The sequence below is a fragment of the Monodon monoceros genome, unplaced genomic scaffold, assembly GCF_005190385.1.
Source record: "Monodon monoceros isolate NGI ecotype Baffin Bay Population unplaced genomic scaffold, NGI_Narwhal_1 Super_Scaffold_3, whole genome shotgun sequence".
Classification (NCBI taxonomy): Eukaryota; Metazoa; Chordata; class Mammalia; order Artiodactyla; family Monodontidae; genus Monodon; species Monodon monoceros.
Genome location: NW_021703780.1, coordinates 32428990 through 32454824, shown reverse-complemented (window position 1 = coordinate 32454824; position 25835 = coordinate 32428990). Strand labels below are relative to the sequence as shown.

Here is a 25835-nt window from a genome sequence, read left to right as displayed (position 1 = left end):
AACTTATTTTAAAAATTTATTTTATTCAAGTATAGTTGATTTACAATATTGTTAATTTCTGCTGTACAGCAAAGTGATTCAGTTATACACATATATGTTCTTTTTCATATTCTTTATCACAGAATATTGAATAGAGTTCCCTGTGCTATAGAAGAAACTTATTTTTAGAAATATATATTAAAGTCTTTAAATATGTAAGAAGCATGTGAAATTAACTTTGCTTCTTAGAAGATTAGGATTATTTCAGTCCAATGGCTAGACTAGGGTTATCTTTGGAACTGATACTTAATATTCAACTTTTTTCCTTTTCCAAATTATATCTGTGTGTGTGTGTGTGTGTGTGTGTGTGTGTGTGTAGGGGGTTGTAATCTGGTGAAAACAAGGGTTATGGCAACTCCCTTCCCTTCATCCCCCCCTTCCATAAAAAAAATCCCACAAACAAAACCTCTTGGAAACCATATGTAAATAATTAGGGTAAATATTATTCATACCTCTTTAACTGTTCTTAAATCTTAAAGATTTCCACCTTGTGGCTGTCCATACAGGCTAACAAGGGGAAATGAGCCTCTAGGCCAGTGTTTTTCCTAAACTAAGTTCTATAAAAGTCTCTAGATGGGAACTGTCCAGTATGGGGGGCACTAACCACAGACGACTATTAGTGCCTGAAATGCGCCAATTGTGATGTGCTTAAGTATAAAGTCCACACCAGATTTTGAAGACTTTGTATGAGAAAAAGGATGTAAAATATCTCATTAATTTTATATTAATTACATGTTGAAATGATTAAATAAATTTTTTTTAAATTTTGTCCAAAATAGTTTTTGGGTATTCTGGACAAAATAAAACGCAGTTGACCCTTGAACAATGTGATGGTTAGGAGCACCAACCCCCTATGCAGTCAAAAACCCACATATAACTTTTTATCCCCCCAAAACTTAAATAATAGCCTAGTGTTGAACAGAGCCTCACTGATAACATACAGTCAATTAACATATATTTGGTGTGTTATACTTATTATATACTGAATTCTTACCAAAAAAGTAAGCAAGAAAAAAGAAAAGGATTTTAGGAAAATCATACACGGGGGAATTCTCTGGTGGTCCAGTGGTTAGGACTCTGTACTTCCACTGCGGAGGGCTCGGGTTCAATCCCTGATCAGGTAACGCAGTGAGGCCAAAAAAAAAAAAAGAAATTCATACAGAAGAGAAAATACATTATTTAGAGTACTCTACTGCATATATCCATACCATTAAGTTTATGACGTCTGTTTACAAGATGAATTGTCTTGTCAGTACCTACATCAATATTGTCTTATATAATACAAAACACTATGGATGTTACATGTATCTCTAACACTAGACATCAAAAATGAAAAGATAATGTGAAAAAGAAATTTATATTTATGTATGGGTATAGTGATTCATGCACTGGTAAAGAAAAAGCAGCAATATGATTGCTTTTTGGTGGCCTATACGATTGCTTCACAGTAGCCCAGCCTCTGTGGGCTGAATGAATCATTATATGAATGAATCATTATAAAATGAATGAATGAATGAATCATTCATTATAAAATGAATGAATGAGTGAATCATTCATTATAAAATGTTTATGGCATATAGTATTACAGTCATATTCATAATACAGTATTGGAAACATTGTTATATTTTTCTAAAAAACCAGTTACCTGTTATGATAGGCTGATATGCAGGTCTCCGATTACGAGAGAAAGAGGCATACTTTACAGTAATGTAATTCCTTTTTTTTTAATTTTTTGGCCTTGCCGCATGGCATGTGGGATCTTAGTTCCCTAACCAGGGATCAAACCTGCGCCCTCTGCATTGGCAGCACGGAGCCTTAACCACTGGACCACCAGGGAAGTCCCACAGTAATGTAATTCTTTGAAAGCAAAGTTATAAAACAGTAAGAAAACAAGCACTGTTAATTTTGTATTAAATATCACTCACCTTATGCCTATGTAAGGAGAGGCTATCCACTTCCACACAAGTCTTGCTCATGATGTTCTACATGTATATATTTGTAAATGTATTGGGAAAAAAAAATCTGTATATAAGTGGACCCTCGCAGTTCAAACCTATATTGTTCAAGGATCAACTGTATATTACAACAAATTACACTTTAAAAAGTTTAGGGCTTCCGTGGTGGCACAGTGGTTGAGAGTCCGCCTGCCGATGCAGGGGACACGGGTTCGTGCCCCGGTCCGGGAAGATCCCACATGCCGCGGAGCGGCTGGGCCCGTGAGCCATGGCTGCTGAGCCTGCGCGTCCGGAGCCTGTGCTCCGCAACAGGAGAGGCCACAACAGTGAGAGGCCCGCGTACCGCAAAATAAATAAATAAATAAATAAATAATTTAGCTACTAGAACATTTTGAATCTCATGTGTGGCTCTCACTTGTGACTCATGGTGTTTCTATTGGACAGCTGTGCTGCTCTAGACCCACGGGAGTTAATAGGTGTTGGGAGTGGAGTTGGGAGAGAATGGAGGGTTCTGTGGCAAAGTCAGTGTGGGAAACAGTGACTTTTAAAAAGCAGGAGGTCTGGGGACTTCCCTGGTGGTCCAGTGGTAAAGAATCCACCTTCCAATGCAGGGGATGCGAGTTAAATCCCTGGTCGGGGAACTAAGATCCCACATGACACGGGGCAGCTAAGCCCGCACGCACCACAACTACTGAGCTGGCATGCCTCAACGAGAGAGCCTGCCTGCTACAAACTACAGAGCCCACGTGCTGCAAACTACAGAGCCCACGCGCCCTGGAGCCTGCACACCACAACTACAGAGAGAAACCCCACATGCCACAACTAGAGAGAGGCCTGCACACCACAACGAAGAGCCAAGAAAGAAAGAAAGAAAGAAAGAAAGAAGGGAGGGAGGGAGGAAGGGAGGGAGGGAGGGAGGGAGGGAGGGAGGAAGGAAGGAAGGAAGGAAGGAAGGAAGGAGAAAGAAAGAAAGAAAGAAAGAAAGAAAGAAAGAAAGAAAGAAAGAAAGAAAGAAAGAAAAGACTTTAAAAATAAATAAATAAAAAGCAGGAGGTCTGATGTATATCATGAATTACTGAGACGGGTATGTGATATGTAACGCTTCCCAAAGTTATTTCATTATGGAACCTCTGCCAGCCTTTTTTGTTTAAAGGACTCCTTTCCCTGAAGTCTTACATGGAAAAGACTAAAGTGCTGCTCTCAGCTACGATGTTCCCACAGCTCCTCTTCTCGAAGCCGGTGCCAGTGTATTTCTCCTTACTTATATTTCTCCCTACTTTTTTAATATAATTATTTACTTATTTTATTTATTTATTTTGGCCGCACTGGGTCTTAACTGTGGCACCAGGATCTTCGTTGCATTATGTGGACTTCTTAGTTGCGGCATGAGGACTCTTAGTTGTGGCATGCATGCATTCCCCAACCAGGGATTGAACCCCGGGCCCCCTGCGTTGGGAGTCGGAGTCTTATCCTCTGGACCACCAGGGAAATCCCTCCCTACTTTTTATAGTGATAGATTTACAATAATGTGCTTCACTTTTCTCAGCAAAAATACCTTATAATAAGTTGATTTAAAATTTTAGAATTGTAATTGATGGAATAATGAGGTTTTTTGCTGTGGGAGAAAGTGTTTTAAGATTCTCAACTGCTGTTTTTTGGCATGGAAAACATTTACAGAAATCAGACCTTCCAAAAATCCTGTTTCCACCCACAGAGATGAGAAGTATGGGCTTGGGAATTAGAGATTTGAATTCAAACTTCTGTCTTGCTGCTTACAAACTGCAATGTTGGGCAACTGTCTTACATTCTCTCTAAAAATAGGGATAATAATACATACCTGGCAGGATTGTATTAGAAGGATTAGGACTGTGTAAAGTGTGTGGCAGAGGGAAGGCGCTTAATGAATGTTAGCTGCTACTACAGTTTTTATCGTATCATATGCCTTGGTATATTAATAATATTAATTTTTAATTTATATTTTTTAATAGTTAATAGTAATAATAATAGCAAGAATCATTAGTTGTAAAAAGGGCTTAATGTTACTGTAAATATCCATGCTAGTATATGTTTATTTTCATGCACATTGATAATGCTTACTATAGTTTGGAAGATTATTTCAGATGTAGCTGTCTTGCCTTTCCAATAAGATTATCAGCTACTTGAGAGCTGGGACATATTATACACTTGTGTGGGGCTTTTTTTGTGTTTCTTTAACCCTCTACCCTGCCCTTCCATCACAGGCTTATTTTAATAAATAAATGATCATTGAATCAAGCCCTCATTATCATTAGTATGATAAATTACAGTTCTGCTTAATATATCATGCTTTTTTTTTTTTGCGGTTCGCGGGCCTCTCACTGTTGTAGCCTCTCCCGTTGCGGAGCACGGGCTCCAGACGCGCAGGCTCAGCGGCCATGGCTCACGGGCCCAGCCACTCCGCGGCATGTGGGATCTTCCCAGACCGGGGCACGAACCTGCGTCCCCTGCATCGGCAGGCGGACTCTCAACCACTGCGCCACCAGGGAAGCCCCATGCTATTTTAATGTAATTTGTTAAAGAAAAATTATGATATTAATGATATGAGAATCATTAACAAAATTTGCAAGCTTTCATTAGAAGTTTAAGAAAAAGTTAAATAATGACAAACCTTCATAGAAAAATAATTTTACTAGGTGAAGCAAAACTGAAGAACTTAAATATTTAGAGAGGTAAATAAGGTGTTCTAAAGGCAAGACTATGAAGACATAATGAAGCAAGAAAAGTTTATTCTAATTTGTTCAAAAGAACGATACTGAATAATGGCGGTAATAGAGCTATGGATCTATCCTATTTTAAATGACCCAGAAGTGATAGCAGAGGGTCAAACTAAATGAAAAGTCTTCACCTCTTTCCTAAGGAAAAGGGTTGTGTTGTGGCACAAATCTCTCAGAAGTTGGGACTGTGTTCGAAACCAGTTACGCAGTTTCCCGACATCACTTGCTTCTAGCACATGTGACTGCCACTTCAGAATGATGTGGTTTTAAGTCAAAAAAAAATTTTTTTTAATTACACTGAGCTGGCCTTAAAAACGAAACATAGTGTTTTATTCTTAGATCACCAGAGGCTGTTTCTAAGTTACTTGACTCTTATATGAAGGTTCAGTAATCTATAGCAGGATAGCCCAGAAGTGAGTATAGAAAAAGGTGTTAATTTACATGTCTATTCAATTCCAAGCATTCATGTAAAAACTAGAAAAGTAAATGATTATGTGGCTATTTTCTACAGTGGACATTTGGGAGAATAAAGATGTGAATTTTGACTAAGCTTTCCAGAAAGGACTCTTGCATGTTTATCAGATGAAACTTACCTTTGTATCTCACTCTGGTCCAAGGTGGAGAATGTTGATGGGCTTTTCCACTGCAGTGTCAGGTTTTTTAAATTGTAAAATGCATTTCTGTTGCCCTCTACTAAGCTTGCAGAAAACTAGGTTATACTTCACCTTCCTCTCTCAGGGCATTCTTTGGTATCTTTGGTGATAGTGAAGAGTATCCTTTCTGCACTGTTGAAATTGACAGCTTGCTGCTACCATCCTTTGCATCTGGCAGCACCTTCAGCATCTTTGCATTGCAAAAATGTACATCCAGACAGTGTGTAGAAATGGCCATTGTGTGCTTAGCAAGTTTAAAAATATATTGTGAATTATATTCAGATGTTCAGAATTCCTTTGTTATTTGTTACTGGATTGAGTTTGTTTCACATGTTGAACAACTGTCCTGGACCCCAACGGTACAAGGGCTCCATGGACTGACCCCTAAAGGATCTGTGGTTAGAATTAGGGAGAACTGGGGAGAGGGAGGCCCGTGAACTTGGATATGAAAAAAGTTGCATGTTATTTTCACTAGACTCCAAATGAAATTTATTATTTCCTAAATCTATGAGTGGAGGCCACCAGCCACTGTAGTATTAACAGTGCCTGGGGAAAGTTACCAGTAGAAATATTGTTTATCACATTACATTTGCAGGTATCTTGAAAGATTACTATCTCCTAAATGATAGTAGTTACTAGACTCACCACTACATCTAGTATATTAATGCATTGATGAAGAACCACATATATAACTATATTACAATTTTTAAATATTTTTATAACTTTTTAAAAATCTTCCATATACTCTGCATCTTGAAATATTACTCTGAGAAGGGATCCATAAGCCTCACCAGACAGACAGAAGGCACAACAGGGTTAAGAACCCTCCTCCTTCCTTTGTGGGATGATTTCTTCCTACATCTGTGCCTGTTGGTAGTTGTGGGGTGATCTGCCTCAGCTTCTTTCACCCCACTGTTTGCTGGGGTTAATTTTAACTGATGTGCCATAGGTCCCTCATTTTCCCTCAGTGAGCATGTGTCCTGAAGCTGCCAGCTTGAGGGAGAGAATACTTTTCCAGAAATAGAAAGATTTTTGTGGGGGGGGGGATTTTTTTTTTTATTCAAACAAAGTTACAAAAATTATAATCATCCTCATCAGTTCACTCAGTCTCATGTAATTAATTACTTTTTCATCTTGATCTTTGTTAGCACATTTATGAATCCATCAGTTTTCCATTAGAGTTCTGAAAATGCTTATTCATTCAGTTCAGCAGTTTAGTCAGTTACCAGAAACCTGTACTTGTCAGAGTCTTTCCCATGAATTCCTTGAAGATGAAACCCTTTTATAGGAACATTTTTGTGAAAGCATCAGAGTCCAGAACTGCCTGTAAATGACAAAAGACTTAAAAATGACCACGGTTAAAGATTTGATGAACGTTCATAATAATGCAATTGACAGGGAAATTTAGTTATTTCTGAGTTATACATTTTAAAGTAATAACTAGACTTATAACATTATACGAGAACATATAAGATTTTTAGAAATTTCATGTAATGTCTGAAACATTTATATTAACATATTTCCATACAAATAACCCAAAGAAAGTTTACTATTAGTTTTTGTGTTTGTTTGTTTTTTTATACTGCAGGTTCTTATTAGTCATCAATTTTATACACATCAGTGTATACATATCAATCCCAATCGCCCAATTCAGCACACCACCATCCCCACCTCACCATGGTTTTCCCCCCTTGGTGTCTGTACGTTTGTTCTCTACATCTGTGTCTCAACTTCTGCCCTGCAAACCAGTTCATCTGTACCATTTTTCTAGGTTCCACATACATGCGTTAATATATGATATTTGTTTTTCTCTTTCTGACTTACTTCACTCTGTATGACAGTCTCTAGATCCATCCATATCTCAATAAATGACTCAATTTCATTCCTGTCTATGGCTGAGTAATATTCCATTATATATATGTACCACAACTTCTTTATCCATTCGTCTGTCGATGGGCATTTAGATTGCTTCCATGACCTGCCTATTGTAAATAGTGCTGCAATGAACATTAGGGTGCATATGTCTTTTTGAATTATGGTTTTCTCTGGGTATATGCCCAGTAGTGGGATTGCTGGATCATATGGTAATTCTATTTTTAGTTTTTTAAAGGAACCTCCATACTGTTCTCCATAGTGGCTGTATCAATTTACATTCCCACCAACAGTGTAAGAGGGTTCCCTTTTCTCCACACCCTCTGCAGCATTTGTTTGTAGATTTTCTGATGATGCCCATTCTAACTGGTGTGAGGTGATACTTCATTGTAGTTTTGATTTGCATTTCTCTAATAATTAGTGATGTTGAGCAGCTTTTCATGTGCTTCTTGGCCATCTGTATGTTTTCTTTGGAGAAATGTCTATATAGGTCTTCTGCCCATTTTTGGATTGGGTTGTTTGTTTCTTTAATATTGAGCTGCATGAGCTGTTTATATATTTTGGAGATTAATCCTTTGTCCATTGATTCGTTTGCGAATATTTTCTCTCATTCTGAGGGTTGTCTTTTTGTCTTGTTTATGGTTTCCTTTGCTGTGCAAAAGCTTTTAAGTTTCATTAGGTCCCATTTGTTTATTTTTGTTTTTATTTCCATTACTCTAGGAGGTGGATCAAAAAAGATCTTGCTGTGATTTATGTCAAAGAGTGTTCCTCCTATGTTTTCCTGTAAGAGTTTTATAATGTCCAGTCCTACATTTAGGTCTTGAATCCATTCTGAGTTTATTTTTGTGTATGGTGTTAGGGAGCGTTCTAATTTCATTCTTTTACATGTAGCTGTCCAGTTTTCCCAGCACCACTTATTAAAGAGACTGTCTTTTTTCCATTGTATATCCTTGCCTCCTTTGTCATAGATTAGTTGAGCATAGGTGCATGGGTTTATCTCTGGGCTTTCTATCTTGTTCCATTGATCTATGTTTCTGTTTTTGTGCCAGTACCATATTGTCTTGATTACTGTAGCTTTGTAGTATAGTCTGAAGTCAGGGAGTCTGATTCCTCCAGCTCTGTTTTTTTCCCTCAAAACTGCTTTGGCTATTTGGGGCCTTTTGTGTCTTCATACAAATTTTAAGATGATTTGTTCTAGCTCTGTAATAAATGCCACTGGTAATTTAATAGGAATGCATTGAATCTGTAGATTGCTTTGGGTAGTATAGTCATTTTCAAAATATTGATTCTTCCAGTCCAAGAACATGGTATAGCTCTCCATCTGTTGGTATCATCTTTAATTTCTTTTATCAGTGTCTTATAGTTTTCTGCATACAGGTCTTTTGTCTCCCTAGGTAGGTTTATTCCTAGGTATTTTATTCTTTTTATTGCAATGGTAAATGGGAGTGTTTCCATAATTTCTCTTTCAGATTTTTCATCATTAGTGTAGAGGAATGCAAGAGATTTCTGCGCATTAATTTTGTATCCTGCAACTTTACCAAATTCATTGATTAGCTCTAGTAGTTTTCTGGTGGCATTTTTAGGATTCTCTATGTATAGTATCATGTCATCTGCAAACAGTGACAGTTTTACTTGTTCTTTTCCAGTTTGTATTCCTTTTATTTCTTTTTCTTCTCTGATTGTTGTGGCTAGGACTTCCAAAACTATGCTGAATAATAGTGGTGAGAGTGGACATCCTTGTCTCGTTCCTGATCTTAGAGGAAATGCTTTCAGTTTTTCACCATTGAGAATGATGTTTGCTGTGGGTTTGTCATATATGGCCTTTATTATGTTGAGGTAGGTTCCCTCTATGCCCACTTTCTGGAGAGTTTTTATCATAAATGGGTGTTGAATTTTGTCAAAAGCTTTTTCTGCATCTATTGAGATGATCATATGGTTTTTATTCTTCAATTTGTTAATATGGAATATCACATTGATTGATTTGCATATATTGAAGAATCCTCGCATCCCTGGGATAAATCCCACTTGATCATGGTGTATGATCCTTTTAATGTGTTGTTGGATTCTGTTTGCTAGTATTTTGTTGAGGATTTTTGCATCTATATTCATCAGTGATATTGGTCTGTAATTTTCTTTTTTTGTAGTATATTTGTCTGGTTTTGGTATCAGGGTGATGGTGGCCTCATAGAATGAGTTTGGGAGTGTTCCTTCCTCTGCAATTTTTTTAGATTTTTAATCATAGATGTACAGCTAGTTATTTTCAAATAAACCCTTTTGGGTATTTTTTTAAGTAGGAATATTCAGAGATGCTTTCTTCTTTTTTTGTGGTAAAATATACATAACAAAATTTACCATTTTATTTATTTGTTTGTTTGTTTATTTATTTAAAAATTTTAGCTGTGTTGGGTCGTCGTTGCTGTGCGAGGGCTTTCTCTAGTTGTGGCGAGCAGGGGCTAGTCTTCATTGCGGTGCGTGGGCTTCTCATTGTGGTGGCTTCTCTTGTTGCGGAGCATGGGCTGTAGATGTGTGGGCTTCAGTAGTTGTGGTGCACTGGCTCAGTAGTTGTGGTGTGCGGGCTCAGTAATTGTGGCTTGCAGGCTCTAGAGCACAGATTCAGTAGTTGTGGCACACGGGTTTAGTTGCTCTGCGGTCTGTGGGATCTTCTTGGACCAGGACTTGAACCCATGTCCCCTGCATTGGTGGGTGGATTCTCAACGATTGCGCCACCGGGGAAGCCCTTTAGCCATTTTAAGTACAGTTCTGTGGCATTGAGTACATTCACTTTGTTGTATAACCATCACCACCGTTTTTCCCCAGAACTTTTTCATCTTCTTCAACTGAAACTCTGTATCTTATGGTCTTTTGATAGAAAAAACTATCAATTTAAATTCCAGTCCACATGGCATTTCTTAAAGTTTGTAAAAGATTTCACACTAGATAGAAGTTTATATTTCTTAAACGGAGTTTAGAAGAGTGAGATTAATTCAGCTTCTTTAAAATTTTTGTGGAAACTGGGAAATCTTTCTTAGAGTAATATGCTACATATATATTTGCCCATATTCTTTCTTAAATCATTTTTAAGCTTTAAAAGTTTCCTTTTATTTTCTTCTCCTTAAAAAATTGACTCATGCACACATCTTCCTTTTGAGCCTGCTTTTATAAAAGAGAATCCTCAGCATCTCTTCCTTGGTAACATCATTGACTTTGTAAAATGGAATTTTGTTTAATATTGTTAGTTGTTTTTATAGGGCTTGTTTTTCTTGGAACATACCGTAAAACCAAAATATTTTGAATGTTACTCATTGACAGAGAGCAGTGAGAGTCAAGAGTTTGCATGATAACTTTAACCAGATTGCTAATACTAAAGCTCAATAAAAGAAAAAGATTTTTTATTTATAATTACTGCCATTTCAAAGTATTTTTTAAAGCAGTTCCATACATAGAAACAATAACATGTACAAACTACACTAACACAGAGCAATGGTGTCCTATTGTATTTGAGGAAATATAGAGAAAGATCAGGCAGTTTTTATTTTTTAATAGCTTAATTATTACCATACTGTACTCTAGTAAATTTTGTGATTGTAAGATGGAAATGCAAACAGCAGTCCTTTTTCTATTTATGACCAGTATTGTGCAATAATATCCATTGTTTTTAAAAGCAGGAAAAAAACGCATTGGGGGGATTTTTCTTTTACTTCATTTAAAATGCTCTCTAAAAGAAATCCCTTTCAATTAGAAAAAAAACACAAATGACTCACTAAATCTCCATTTAATAAAAGATACCTTTTTTCTGAATGAAACTAAAAATTTAAAAAGTGTCAAGAGCCGTTTGTGTTTAATATTTAGATAGTTTGTTTTTATGGAGAGGATGCAAGTAAGACTTACTTTTGGCTTTCTAGTTTTTAATTCCTATTCCTAAAATTTTGGCTTAATGTGTTTTTGGTTGATGCATGACCAGGTTCATCTTCATGAGTGTTTATTTCAATGTTGGCATTGCTTCCTTTTGCTAAGTCAGCTTGTCATTAGAGCCAATTTTCTGAATGATTGTTTATTTTTAGTGGAAGAAAGTAATAAATATGGCAATCACTGATTAAAACAGAAACTCACCTTTTATTTGGAAGTATAATACAAGAGTTCTTTGAAATTTAGTAGTGTAACTGAAAAGAACTGACTCATCTTTTTAGTACTTATTATTCTATGTAGTGCAGTATTGTGAATTATCACAAAGATAGTTTCAACTTAATTTTATTTAACATTTAATAGCAATCAGGACAGCAGTATTTCTTGGTCATTTTTCAGTCATTTCCTGTTTACTGTTTTCCATAGTCATTAAAATCTTGTCTCTTATAAAACACAGTAAAGAAATTATGAAAACATTTTTGGCAGAGCATCTGTTTTTCCTGTACTGCAGAGTTTTTTTCTTTTCTTTAAAGGTCTAGTGTTGATGCCCTCAAAAAGCCATACATGGCTGTGCCAGAGACTTCATCTTAGACTTTTACTTCTGAGTCTTTTGATGAACACAACTTTTTTTTTTTTGGCTGTGTCGGGTCTTAGTTGCAGCACGTGGGATCTTTTCATTAGGGCGTGCAGGCTCTTCCTTGCCGCGCACAGGCTTGTGTCTAGTTGTGACCGCTGGGCTCAGTAGTTGCAGCGTGAGGGCTTAGTTGCCCTGCAGCATGTGGGATCTTAGTTCCCCAACCAGGGGTTGAACCTGCGTCCCCCTGCATTGTAAGGCGCATTCTTAACCACTGGACCACCAGGGAAGTCCCTGAACACAACTATTATTAATATAAATTACTGCTCAAGATTTTGGGACTCCAGGAGTTATTTTATGTTTATGTTCAGTGCATAAATCCCTGTTTTAAGGAGGTTTATTAAATATTAAGTAGGTTATTATGGAAGGATACACAATTTTTTTGTCATATGGATCTTAAAAAATGACATTTTCATATGCCTCAGAGAGCTGAACTGTCTGATCAGATGGGGAATCAGTTGACCTCGAAAGCCTTTTTCTCCCTGCCAGGAATGCCTGGCTAAATACATAAGGGCCCAGCATAAGCTGGTGGATCCCGGACAATGGATGACCAGCCTGCATCCGAATCCTGTGTTTTATGATTGTGCTAAAGTGCTCCTGTGTAGCCTAGCTGAATATTCTTGGAAACCAAATGATAAGGAACTGACATCACTCCTGAAAAAGTTAGTTTTAAGACCAAAATTTTACTTAAGTACGGAGTAAAACATGTTTATTGGGCACATTTGTATCAGGCATTGCACTAAACTCTGGTAACATGAAGATGGAACAAAATTGACCCAGCTTTCATGGAACTTGTAAGCTAATGAGGGAGTCAGAAAAGCAAAGTTTTGTCACACACATGTCAGGTCTAGTGACATGTCAGACGTGCTCTAGGGATACAAATAGATGAGCAATTAATTTTGCTTCAGGATTTTCTTTAAATTAGTTAATTTTATTTTTGGCTGCATTGGGTCTTCATTGCTGCACGTGGGCTTTCTCTAGTTGTGGCGACCAGGGGCTACTCTTTGTTGCAGTGCGCGGGCTTCTCATTGCAGTGCCTTCTCTTGTTGTGGAGCACAGGCTCTAGGCACGCAGGCTCAGTAGGTGTGGCTCATGGGCTCTAGAGCACAGGCTCAGTAGTTGTGGGCTCTAGAGTGCAGGTTCAGTAGTTGTGGTGCACGGGCTTAGTTGCTCCGCCACATGTGGGATCTTCCTGGACTAGGGCTCGAACCTGTGTCCCCTGCATTGGCAGGTGGATTATTAACCACTGTGCCACCAGGGAAGTCTCAGGATATTTTTTTAAAATGAAAGGCAAAATCATTTTACTCAAAGCCTTAAAAGATAAGGAGGTATTCTCAGTTGACCACTTGGAGATGGGCGGGAAGGTCTTTTGTCTTCTAAGTAAAGGGACAGGTGCAAAGCCAAAGAATTGAAAAAGTGGCATGATAAGTTTGGGGGACATCAAATGGTCAAGATGGCGAAGAAACAAGCGTTCCATATAGGGGAGGGTGAGGTGGGTTAAGGTACAAAATGAGGCCAGAGCCTATTGTAATGGGCCAGAATTTTAAGTTCGCTAATACCGAAAAGCCATGCAGTCTAAAAGTTGCTTGGCCTTAGGATGGGAGAATTCATTGTACTCTTGTAGCACTTTATACTGTTTTTGTTTAAATTTGGGCTCTGCTTTAGTTGGGTACAGAAGATAGGTATAATGAAGCTAATCACACAGAACAGTGGCTGATCAATGTCAAAAGACATGGTTGATGCTTTTAGAATTCTCGGTAGAAAATCCAAAAGACAGCCCAAGGTTGTCAGAGAGACTCAGAGAGGTAGATTCAAACTAAGTTTTGAATAACGGTTGGAATTTCAGTAGATGGAGGAGAGAAAGAAGAGCATTTCAGATAAAATTGTCACCTGAACCAGGGCAGATGCTGGGAAAGTGTGCATTGTGTTTGGGGGCTAGGAGAGTGGCAGTTTGGCTAGAATAGTGTGCAGGGGAATAGTGGGAAGTAACTTTAGCACCACTGTATGTTCTAGGTTTAAATATAATTCTTTGTTTTCCGCTTTAGATTGCTCTCCCATAGGAATAACCTGGTGTCCAAAGTAAGCATGCTTTCTTGGAAAACTGAAGTAAGTTTCAAGAAAAAGGGAATAAGCACACTTTCCCTGGTATGCCTGATCCTGTTGCAGGTCTTGCCATCATGTGACCAACATATTGGAAAGGGTGATAAGTTCATTTCAAAAAATGTTCATTGACCACAGTGCGATACCACCTCTCACTTGTTAGAATGGCTATCATCAAAAAGACAAGAGATGACAAGTGTTGGCAAGGATATGGACAAAAGGGAGCCCTTGTGCACTGTTGGTGGGAATGTAAATTGATGCAGCCACTATGGAAAACAGTATGGAGGGTCCTCAAAAAATTAGAAATAGAGCTACCATATGATCCAGTAACCCCACTTCTATATGTATATTTGAAGGAAATTAAATCACTATCTTGAAGAGATATCTGCACCCTCAGATTCATTGCAGCATTATTCACAATAGCCAAGATATGGAAGCCACCTAAATGTCTGTTGTTGGATGAATGGATAAAGAAATTGTTATATATAAATACAAATATATAGATAGTTGGACATACACATACGTACAGTGGAATAGTATTCAACCATAAAAAGAAGGAAATCCTGCTGTTTGTGACTAAATGGATGAAACAGAAGCTAAGTGAAATAAGTTGGACAAAGATAGACAAATACTGTATGATCTCATTTATATGTGGAATCTAAAAAAGTTGAACTTGTAGAAGCAGAGTAGATTGGTGGTTGCCAGGGACTGGGGGTTGGGGGAAATGGGGAGATGTTGGTCAAAGGGTACAAACTTGCAGTTATAAGATGAATAAGTTCTGGGGATCTAATGTATAACATGGTGACTATAGTTACCAATACTATATTGTATACCTGGAATTTCTTGAGAGAGTAGATTTTAAATGTACTCACTACACCAAAAAAAAAAATTAACTATACGAGGGGATGGATGTGTTTGTGGTAATCATTTCACAATATAGATATGTATCAAGTCATCAAATTGTACACCTTAAACTTACACAATCTTATTTGTCAATTATATCTCAATAAAACTGGCGGTCATGTTCAGTGAGCTCCTGTCACGTGCCAGGCACTATTCTGAGGTTCGTCGGTGAACAGACAAACCTCTGCCCTGGTGGAGCTGACATCGTATGTAAACATGAGTAAGTACAGCACAGAGAGGAAGGGAGAAATAAATCATTTGAGGGGAAGTAGTGGAAAGGGACTGGCACTGAAGGTGGTTGAGAGTGATATCCTCAAATGAAGTTTCACCTACAGCATTTCCTTTAGTCAGATTACCACGAAGCTACCCTTCCCCTGAGTTTGGAAAGTTGGCAGCCTAGATTTGGGTCTCTGAGCTGACCAGAGGCCATTGTTTGCAGGTCCCATCTGCCTGCAGTTGGGGACAGTTTCCCCAGTTTGCCTGAAATGTGCCCAAGTGTGTGCTGTAACATGGGGGGGAAAAGAGTGACCAACCTCAGGGGGTCAGGGAGAAAACCCCATAGTAACCCCAGATTCCTGGTGAATCAGAATCTCTGGAGGGGGCAGGGGAGACGGATTTCCATGTTTTTAATAACTAACTCCAGTCCATATTATTATTATTATTATTATATTTCATTTTATTTATTTATTTGCCGTGTCACGCAGCTTGCAGAATCTTAGTTCCCCAACCAGGATTCGAACCCATGCCCTTGGCAGTGAAAGCGTGGAGTCCTAACACTGGACCACCAGGGAATTCCCCAGTCCATGTTATTTTGAAGCAAATCCCAGACATCGTATTACTTCATTCATACCTATTTCAGTATGGGATCTCTAAAAGATATGAGTTATTTTAAAAAATGTAACCCAAGTTTCATTGTTACACCTTAAAATTTTTTTTTTTTTTGTGGTACGCGGGCCTCTCACTGCTGTGGCCTCTCCCGTTGCGGAGCACAGGCTCCGGATGCGCAGGCTCAGCAGCCATGGCTCACGGGCCCAGCCGCTCCGCGGCATGTGGGATCCTCCCGGACAGAGGCACGAACCCGCGTCCCCTGCATAGGCAGGTGGACTCTCAACCACTGCGCCACCAGGGAAACCCTTAAAAAAAATTTTAACAGAATGTAATAGCAAATTTTCAATGCTGATGGACTTTGGGAAATTATAAATTTCTTTTTCAGGATTAAACTAGAATGATGTGAGTTTTTAAGGCAAGGCCTTTGGGAACACAATATTTGCATAAAATGCAGCTGCCCTACATTTATTTATTTGTTTATTTATTTATTTTGAATAGCAAATAGTTTATTAGCAAGTACATGGTTTTAGTGACAATAATAAATTCACTTGAACAGAAGACAGTAGTCAAATCAAAAGAATAAATGCTTGCCAATCAGAAAATCTGTGGCCATTAGGGCTGTCATGTAGAAATCCAAAATCATTGAGTCCAAATCTTAACGAAGATACATCCTCTTATTAGTCCATATGGAACAGGTCCACAGTACCTGGAATCTGTAGAATTCTATAGATTATCACCTTCTAACCAAACATGACCCGTTGGCACATAACTGTGCTTTTAAATAAACCTGATGGACTATTGATAAGAATTCTGTCTCCTTCCAAACCAATTACTCTTTTACAAATATTTGATTTTGGATCACTTGGGCTTTTTGCAATCACAGTGTCACCTCTTTGGATACCATAAAAATGTCGACTAAAATTTTCTGCAAAGACAATATCTGAATTTTGAATTTTAAGCTCTATTGATGGTTCAGAACACATGACAACACCACCAAAGTATTCAAAAACACAATGAGTTATACAGCCAGACTGAATAATAAAACCAACAAGCTGAAAGGTTTTTCCTGGAACACCACGAAGCATGGTTCTATGTAGACTCTGCCACCATTGGCCATATGTCTTTTCAACAATACATTCAATTTTTACGGTAGTTGCAGGGCTTCCAGAAAAAAACATCTAAAGCATGTCTCAAAACATATATAGGTGATCCATGGTTTCAAGATTCCTCTAGCCCCAAAGAACCCTGGAAGGCTCTCGCCCAGCACTCAGGTGGCTCTTTCTCCACAGCTGCCCTACATCTAAACCCTGGATATTTATTAAGTATTTATTATACCTGTTTATGTGCTATTTGCTGGGGATATGAAGATGAATATGACAAGATTCCTACTTTTGATGGTAGCACTGTAATATGTTTTTTACTGTAAGCTTCTAGAAGGTAGTCTGTTAGTAACATTTAGATTTGAAGTCAGTCTTTTAGTCCACTATACTTGAGCCATAACTTAATACCCAGAGTTCTTTACCACCACTAGCTGTGCAGTGGGAGAGAGTAGGCAGTTAAGAGCATTCTCCCATGCTGTAGGGCTTTGTTACTTCCAGAGTTTGGTATCTCTTGAACCACCTCAAAGACTTTTGAGACCCAACCCACGGTCTCTTTTGATGCCATCCTTTGTTAAGACCTACTCTACCCAGCCTGGCACAGCATTGGCAGTTGAGATTAAAGGAGGATAAAGAGAGACCTGGAAATGTTTTCCCCAGGACCATCTTTGCATCAGTCAGACAATGCATACACAGGTCTTCTGTCAGTAGATTCCCATTAGATCTCAAGATTTTGAGAGGCTTTTAGTAAACATGTTAAGCAGAAATTTTATCAGCCCTGAAAATTTTCAGCATGTGTATTTCTGGCTGGTTTTAAAATCTGTTGGTGTTTCTCCAACTTGAGAACTCAGACCACCCAAGATTACTTCTGCAGATCCCAGTTTGAGAAACACCAATCTGTGTATGATTAATGGTTCTATAGTCACTAAACTTAGGATCGTTATCACTATGTTGGAATTTATCTTAAAGAAGTTTGATATATTTATCACTATTCTCTTGCTTGCTAAAATAATCATGAATGTCTTGCTTTCTATGGATCCTTGTGTTTCCATTTTCAGTTTGACCACCATTAAAGGTCATTCCTTTACAGCACACAACAAATCACTGAGTTCTGGAGTTGGATAAGTTAAATGATTTTCAAACTTTTTTCTCCCAGTTAAGAGTTCTATCACTGAGTTAAAGGGGAGAAGTGGAGCATTACAGTGCCTCTGCCACCAACCTTTAGGCCTCCAAGACAGCTCCTGGACCCCTCGGAGAATCCTAGGTCCCCAGGGATCAAAGTTTTTAAATCACTGATGTGGCTATTAATTTCATTTAAAGATGAGAAAACAGGCCCTGAGAGATTGGAATTTGTCAGTAATCACAAGCCTAGTCAATGTCAGTATCCAGAACAAGTCCTTTCCAAATTCCGTGTCCCACCCGCCCCGACCTGTACATGTCCCCAGCCCCTGTAAAGCCTGGCCAGACTTCTCCCTGACCCCCCAAGGTTGGTCACTCTTTCCCCCCATGTTATAGTGCATTGTTTAGCCAGCTGGATTGCTTAATATATTAGGTTTGTTTCTATTCCACCTCGTTCCAAGTTGGAATTAAAGCAGCTTTAAGGCCTGGAATTTTTTTTTTTTTTTGATTCCTAAGTTTTTCTCCTAATAATGTTCTTAGTTTTTTCCACCTTTCTTCCTTGCTGTTAGTATGCCCTAGCTAGTTACAAAAAGAATGAAGGTCTTGGTTGAATAACAAAGGAAAAACTCAGGGCCCATCTTGTTGAGTTTGACAGCTTCTTTTTATTACAAATGGGCATAATTGTGAAAATATACTAGTGTTTCCTCCTAGTAAAATGTCATATTATTTCACAAAAAAAATGACCAGTGACTTCACCTGAAAAAGCTTGGGAACCCTCGCCAAAAGCTCTAGCACTTCTTACCTTGCGTTGTGATGAATTGTTGCATCTCTCTCCCCAAAGAAAGGGAGTTCCTTACAATCAGGAACTGTGCCAGGAAGTTTGACACACCCTTGTAATTACAAAATTTAACAGTCCAGGGGCTTTCCTGGTGGTCCAGTGGTTAAGACTCTGTGCTTGCACTGCAGGGGGCACAAGTTTGATCCCTGGTTGGTGAACTAAGATTCCGTGTGCTGCACGGTGCACCCAAAAAATAATAAAAATAAAATTTAACAGTCCATAACAATGACGATATAGTAAAAGGAATAAGATGAAAATGCTTTATATCTTAGGTGACGTAAACAGTTACTTGCCCTGGGTAAGTGACTGTTTTATGGTGTAACTTTCTGATCATGACACTTATCAGAATATTGTTTGCTTAAACATAATAATTTACTTCTTGGCCTTGCTTTACAGTCCTACAAAAATGTTAAGGGTATTTACATTTATTATTGCATTTTATGTCATACTCATTTGATATTCCCAGTCCTTAACAGAGGACCTGGCACACAGTGGGTGCTAAATGTTGGTTAAATGCTTATTCTTTTCAACCACTGAACAAGTTCATTAAAGGTAGTAATTAATGAAGCGGCTTTCCCCATTCCCTAAGCTATTCTTCAGGGTAGAAAACAGAAGGAGGCAGGGGATAAAACTACAATTTACTGTCCTCCCTTTCTCCTTTCCTCCTTTGAGGATGCTCTGATTCTATAATTCATGCTAATGAACTCATATAAGCTGTTCTTACCTCCTAAAGTGATTTCTTCCAAAACCTTAAAAATCGCTATAGGACCAAGATGCAATGACAGGGATTGGATTGACCTTCCTGCATAAAACAGTTAAAAATTAGATAAAATATATTAAACAATGGTTTTTAGACATTGAGTATCAGGCAGCACAGGACAGGGATTCATGAGAAATAGAAAACAGATAAGGTAAGCCCTGTAACTGCCCCAGCTTCTGTCTGGGGAGTTTTCAGGCCATAGCGCAGGGAAGGGGAACCCAGATGGAGTCTAGTAATCTTCCTGAGTTGAGCTGATGCAGCTGGGGGGTAAAAGTGGCTAAAACTCATTGGGCAGAGCACCAGAGGAGAGAGCTACATGCAGATAAAACCCTGGAGAGCTGCAGAGAGTCTCCCTTGAGTCTTCAGCTGGTAACCTGATCGGTACATGTGTGTGGGGAAACTACCCAAGTCATGGGAAAGAATCAACCAAAAGCATTATAGGGAATAACACTTGGAGCTCACACAGGGCAGAGAAGAGTTTGTGTTCCCACCTGCAAGACTGCAAAAATCCTTGTAATTCATGGGACATCAAGTGAAGTACTCAGAAGGGTATTACCTCACTATAGGGCAAAATTAGCCCTAGACTAAAGACTGACAAAGCTTAAAAGCAGACCTCAAGAGAATCAAACCATTTACATGTAACTTAATTGTGTCCTAGACAAAGTTCAAAAATATCTATAGGAATACAAAAATATCCAGTACTCAATAATGTAAAATTAGCAATGTCTGGAATCCAATAAAAAAAGTACCAGGCATACAAAGAAGGAGAAGAATACCACCCACTATGAGGAGGACAAAAATCAATCAGTAGAAAAAGACCCAGAAATGATATAAATGATAGAATTAGTAGAGAAGGACATTAAAAAGCTGTCACTATTCTGCATAATTTCAAGAAGGTAGAGGAAAGATTGAACATATTAAATAAAGAAATGGAAGATATTTAAAAAACCCAACTTCTAGAGATGAAAACTACAATGTTTGAAAATAAAAAATACATTGGATGCAATTAACAAGCAGATTAGACACTGCAGAAGAAAAAATTAGTGTGCTTGAAGACATAGCAATAGAAACTATCCTAAATAAAAGCCAGAGAGATAAAAGGACACTTAAAAAAATTTTTTTAAAAGAGCACCAGTGAGCTGTGGAACCACTTCAAGCAGCATAATCGTAGGTAATTGGAGTCCCTGAAGGAGGGGTAGGGACACAAAATATATGAAGGAATGGCTGAAATTGTTCTAAATTGGAGGAAAACTATAAACCTACAGATCCTAGAAGTTTAATGAACCCCAAGCACAAGAAGCATGAAGAAAATGATGCCAAGGCATATCAGAATCAGATTGCTTAAAACCAGTGATAAAGAGAAAAAGTTTAAAGCATTGGAGTGGGAGTGGGGTGGGGAGGGGAGACCTATCATGTACAAAAGGACAAAAGTAAGAATGACAGCAGAATTCTATTTGGAAACAGTGCAAGCAAGAAACAGTGTAGCAATATCTTTAAAGATCCAAAAGAGAAGAAAAAAACTCAGTCTAGAACTATATGTCCCATGAAATACATTTCAAAAATGAAGGCAGAATAAACACTTTTTTAAAAGACATATGAAAACTGAAAGAATTCATCACCAGATCTGTACTACAAAAATATTAAAAGAAATCCTCCAGGGGCTTCCCTCATGGTACAGTGGTTAAGAATCTGCCTGCCAATGCAGGGGACAAGGGTTTGAGCCCTGGTCTGGGAAGATCCCACATGCCGCAGAGCAGCTAAACCCATGCACCACAACTACTGAGCCTGTGTTCTAGAGCCCGCAAGCCACAACTACTGAGCCTGCGTGCTACAACTACTGAAGCCCTCATGCCTAGAGCCCGTGCTCTGCAGCAAAGAGAAGCTACCGCAGTGAGAAGCCCACGCACCACAACGAAGGGTAACTCCCGCTTGCCACAACTAGAGAAAGCCCGCACACAGCAACGAAGTCCCAACCCAGCCAAAAATTAATTAATTAATTAATTATTTTAAAAAAAGAAATCCTTCAGAAGGGAGAAAATGATACCAGATGAAAATTGGATTTACTCAAAGGAATGAACAGCACTGGAACTGGTAAATATGTGGGTAAAAATAAAAGTGACTACAGCTCATTATACCTTGAATAGCTCAGGCACAGATCACATGAGAACACTGCAACCATTCCACAGCTCATGATTGCTTAAATGAAGTTTCCCAATGATCCCTCTGCTAGCCTCAGCACCTTTTAAAGGTAAATTTGTTTGTAAATGATTGGGAAATTATGGCATATACTGATGCTATACCAAATTAGTGCAAATAAAGCAAATTTCAGTAATTTTTTGTATGTTGGTAAGATAGCCTATTATATTGACTCTTGGTGATCTTTTATTTATTTATTTATTTATTATTTTTTTAAAATATTTATTTATTTGGCTGTGCCGGGTCTTAGTTGCAGTACGTGGGATCTTCACTGCGGCATGTGGGATCTTTAGTTGCAGCATGCGGACTCTTAATTGCGGCATGCCTGTGTTCCCCGACCAGGGATTGAACCCGGGCCCTGTGTATTGGGAGCGTGGAGTCTTACCCACTGGACCACCAGGGAAGTCCCTCTTGGTGATCTTTTAAAGTTTTAGGTTCCTAGTCATTTTCACTATGTAATGTTTTTGGAAGAAGAAAAAGAACAGAGAGGCATATAAGGAAGAGAAGAGAATCATTTGTTATAGCAGTCACATACCAAATTTCATTTTGTGAAGTATTTGAAATCCTGTGTATGACTTTAAAAGTTTTCTTCTACTGCTGCTAGGTTATAATATCTTAAATCAGTAGAATTGATTTGCTTAGCTAGCTTTCCTGAAATAGCTGTTCTTGAAACCAATACATTTCTTGATATGAGAGCTCAGACTGTTCCCACTGTATGAAAAAAATTTTAAATAGCCTGTCGTCTTCCTTTTTATCTCTGTCTTAGAGGTCTTTAAAATCTTTCTGTGATCTTAATGAAAATCAGACTGTCTGGAAGATATTTCTTACAGATAGCTGATGTAGATTATTCTTGAGGCCACTAGGCTGCTTGAAAATTTTCCAGGTATTTGATCTCTGGTATGCTTACCTAGAGTGAGACTGACTTGAGATTCTTGTGTTTCATGGGTCTCCCGCATCCTCTTTGTTTTATTAATTGTATTTGGTGTGGGGGGCACCGTGTGGCTTGCAGGACCTTAGTTCTCCAACCAGGAATCAAACCCCGGGCCCCAGGCAGTGAAAACCCAGAATCCTAACCACTGGACTGCCAGGAAATTCCCATATTAATTGTATTTATTTCTTAAAATAGGCCTTTCATGCATGTGGCATAACATTCAAGAGGTACAAAAGGACATATAAGTGAAGTGTATACCTTCCTCTGTGTTTCCAGCCACCCAGATTCCCTCACAGAAGCAGCTGGTGTTGCTGGTTATTTGTGCCTCATTTCAGGGTCTGAATATTTACAAACACATGTATATATTCTGCCTCCACCCAGCACTTGGGAGCATAAATCATGATTCATCCACACTGGAATATTACACAGCCATTAAAAATAATGAGACAGACAGTTCTGCAGCCTGTGGAATGAAAACCACATTCACAGAAAGATAGGCAAAATGAAAAGGCAGAGGACTATGTACCAGATAAAGGAAAAATATAAAACCCCAGAAAAACAACTAACTGAAGTGGAGATAGGCAACCTTCCAGAAAAAGAATTCAGAATAATGACAGTGAAGATGATGCAGGACCTCAAAAGAATGGAGCAAAGATCGAGAAGATGCAATAAATGTTTAACAGAGACCTAGAAGAATTAAAGAACAAACACCTAGAAGAATTAAAGAACAAGCAAACAGAGATGAATAATACAATAACTGAAATGAAAAATACACTAGAAGGAATCAATAGCAGAATAACTGAGGCAGAAGAACGGATAGGTGACGTGGAAGACAGAGTGGTGGAATTCACTGCCACAGAACAGAATAAAGAAAAAAAGAATTAAAAGAAATGAAGACAGCCTAAGAGACCTCTGGGACAACATTAAACACAACAACATTCACATTATAGGGGTCCCAGAAGGAGAAGAGAGAGAGAAAGGACCCAAGAAAATATTTGAAGAGATTATAGTCGAAGACTTCCCTAACATGGGAAAGCAAATAGCCACCCAAGTCCAGGAAGCGCAGAGAGTCCCAGGCAGAATAAACCCAAGGAGAAACATGCCAAGACACATAGTAATCAAACTGACAAAAATTAAAGAGAAAGAAAAGTTATTCAAAGCAACAAGGTAAAAATGACAAATAACGTACAAGGGAACTCCCATAAGGTTAACAGCTGATTTCTCCGCAGAAACTCTACAAGCCAGAAGGGAATGGCACGATATATTTAAAGTGATGAAAGGGAAGAACTTACAACCAAGATTACTCTACCTGGCAAGGATCTCATTCAGATTTGATGGAGAAATTAAAAGCTTTACAGACAAGCAAAAGCTGAGAGAATTCAGCACCACCAAACCAGCTCTACAACAAATGCTAAAGTAACTTCTCTAAGTGGGAAACACAAGAGAAGAAAAGGACTTACAAAAACAAACCCATAACAATTAAGAAAATGGTCATAGGAACATACATATCAATAATTACCTTAAACCTGAATAGATTAAATGCTCCAACCAAAAGACACAGGCTCTCTGAATGGATACAAAAACAAGACCCGTATATATGCTGTCTACAAGAGACCCACTTCAGACCTAGGGACACATACAGACTGAAAGTGAGGGGATGGAAAAAGATATTCCATGCAAAGGGAAATCAAAAGAAAGCTGGAGTAGCAATGCTTATATCAGAGAAAATAGACTTTAAAATAAAGAATGTCACAAGAGACAAGGAAGGACACTACGTAATGATCAAGGGATCAATCCAAGAAGAAGATATAACAATTATAAATATATACGCACCCAACATAGGAGCACCTCAATACATAAGGCAACTGCTAACAACTAAAAAGAGGAAATTGACAGTAACACAATAATAGCGGGGGAATTTAATACCTCACTTACACCAATGGACAGATCATCCAGACAGAAAATTAATAAGGAAACACAAGCTTTAAATGACACAATAGACCAGTTAGATTTTATTGATATTTATAGGACATTCCATCCAAAAACAGCAGATTATACTTTCTTCTCAAGTGCGCACGGAACATTCTTCAGGATAGATCACATCTTGGGTCCCAAATCAAGCCTCAGTAAATTTAAGAAAATTGAAATCATATCAAGCATCTTTTCTGAGCACAACACTATGAGATTAGAAATGAATTACAGGGGAAAAAACGTAAAAAACACAAACACATGGAGGCCAAACAATACGTTGCTAAATAACCAAGAGATCACTGAAGAAATCAAAGAGGAAATCAAAAAAATACTTAGAGACAAATGACAATGAAAACACAATGATCCAAAACCTATGGGATGCAGCAAAAGCAGTTCTAAGAGGGAAGTTTATAGCTATACAAGCCTACCTCAAGAAACAAGAAAAATCTCAAATCTAACCTTACACCTAAACAATCTAAAGAAGAACAAACAAAACCCAAAGTTAGTAGAAGGAAAGAAATCATAAAGATCAGAGCAGAAATAAATGAAATAGAAACAAAGAAGACAATAGCAAAGATCAATAAAACTAAAAGCTGGTTCTTTGGGAAGATAAACAAAATTGATAAACCATTAGGCAGACTCATCAAGAAAAAGAGGGAGAGGACTCAAATCAATACAATTAGAAATGAAAACTGAGAAGTTACAACAGACAACGTAGAAATACAAAGCATCCTAAGAGACTACCACAAGCAACTCTATGCCAATAAAACAGACAACCTGGAAGAAATGGACAAATTCTTAGAAAGGTATAACCTTCCAGGACTGAACCAGGAAGAAATAGAAAATATGAACAGACCAATCACGAGTAATGAAATTGAAACTGTGATGAAAAATCTTCCAACAAGCAAAGTCCAGGACCAGATGACTTCACAGGTGAATTCTATCAAACATTTATAGAAGAGCTAACACCCATCCTTCTCAAACTCTTCCCAAAAATTGCAGAGGAAGGAACACTCCCAAACTCATTCTATGAGGCCACCATCACCCTGATACCAAAACCAGACAAATATACTACAAAAAAAGAAAATTACAGACCAATATCACTGATGAATATAGATGCAAAAATCCTCAACAAAATACTAGCAAACAGAATCCAACAACACATTAAAAGGATCATACACCATGATCAAGTGGGATTTATCCCAGGGATGCGAGGATTCTTCAATATATGCAAATCAATCAATGTGATATTCCATATTAACAAATTGAAGAATAAAAACCAT

The 25835-nt window shown here is 38.1% G+C and overlaps 1 protein-coding gene and 1 pseudogene across 2 annotated transcripts in view; one reads left to right on the top strand and one right to left on the bottom strand.

Moving 5' to 3' along the window:
* The window catches only part of BICRAL (BRD4 interacting chromatin remodeling complex associated protein like), an 82845-nt gene that overhangs the window by 16314 nt on the left and 40696 nt on the right, over positions 1-25835 (top strand). The window contains exon 1 of one of the 2 annotated variants that reach the window (XM_029243824.1): positions 12986-13915. The exons of the other annotated variant lie outside the window; for it this stretch is intronic. The gene's annotated coding sequence lies outside the window, so the exon portion shown is untranslated. Of the gene's footprint in view, positions 1-12985; positions 13916-25835 lie in introns of those variants that run through there. 2 annotated transcript variants of the gene reach the window in all.
* Positions 15834-21117, bottom strand: LOC114907823 (annotated as a pseudogene).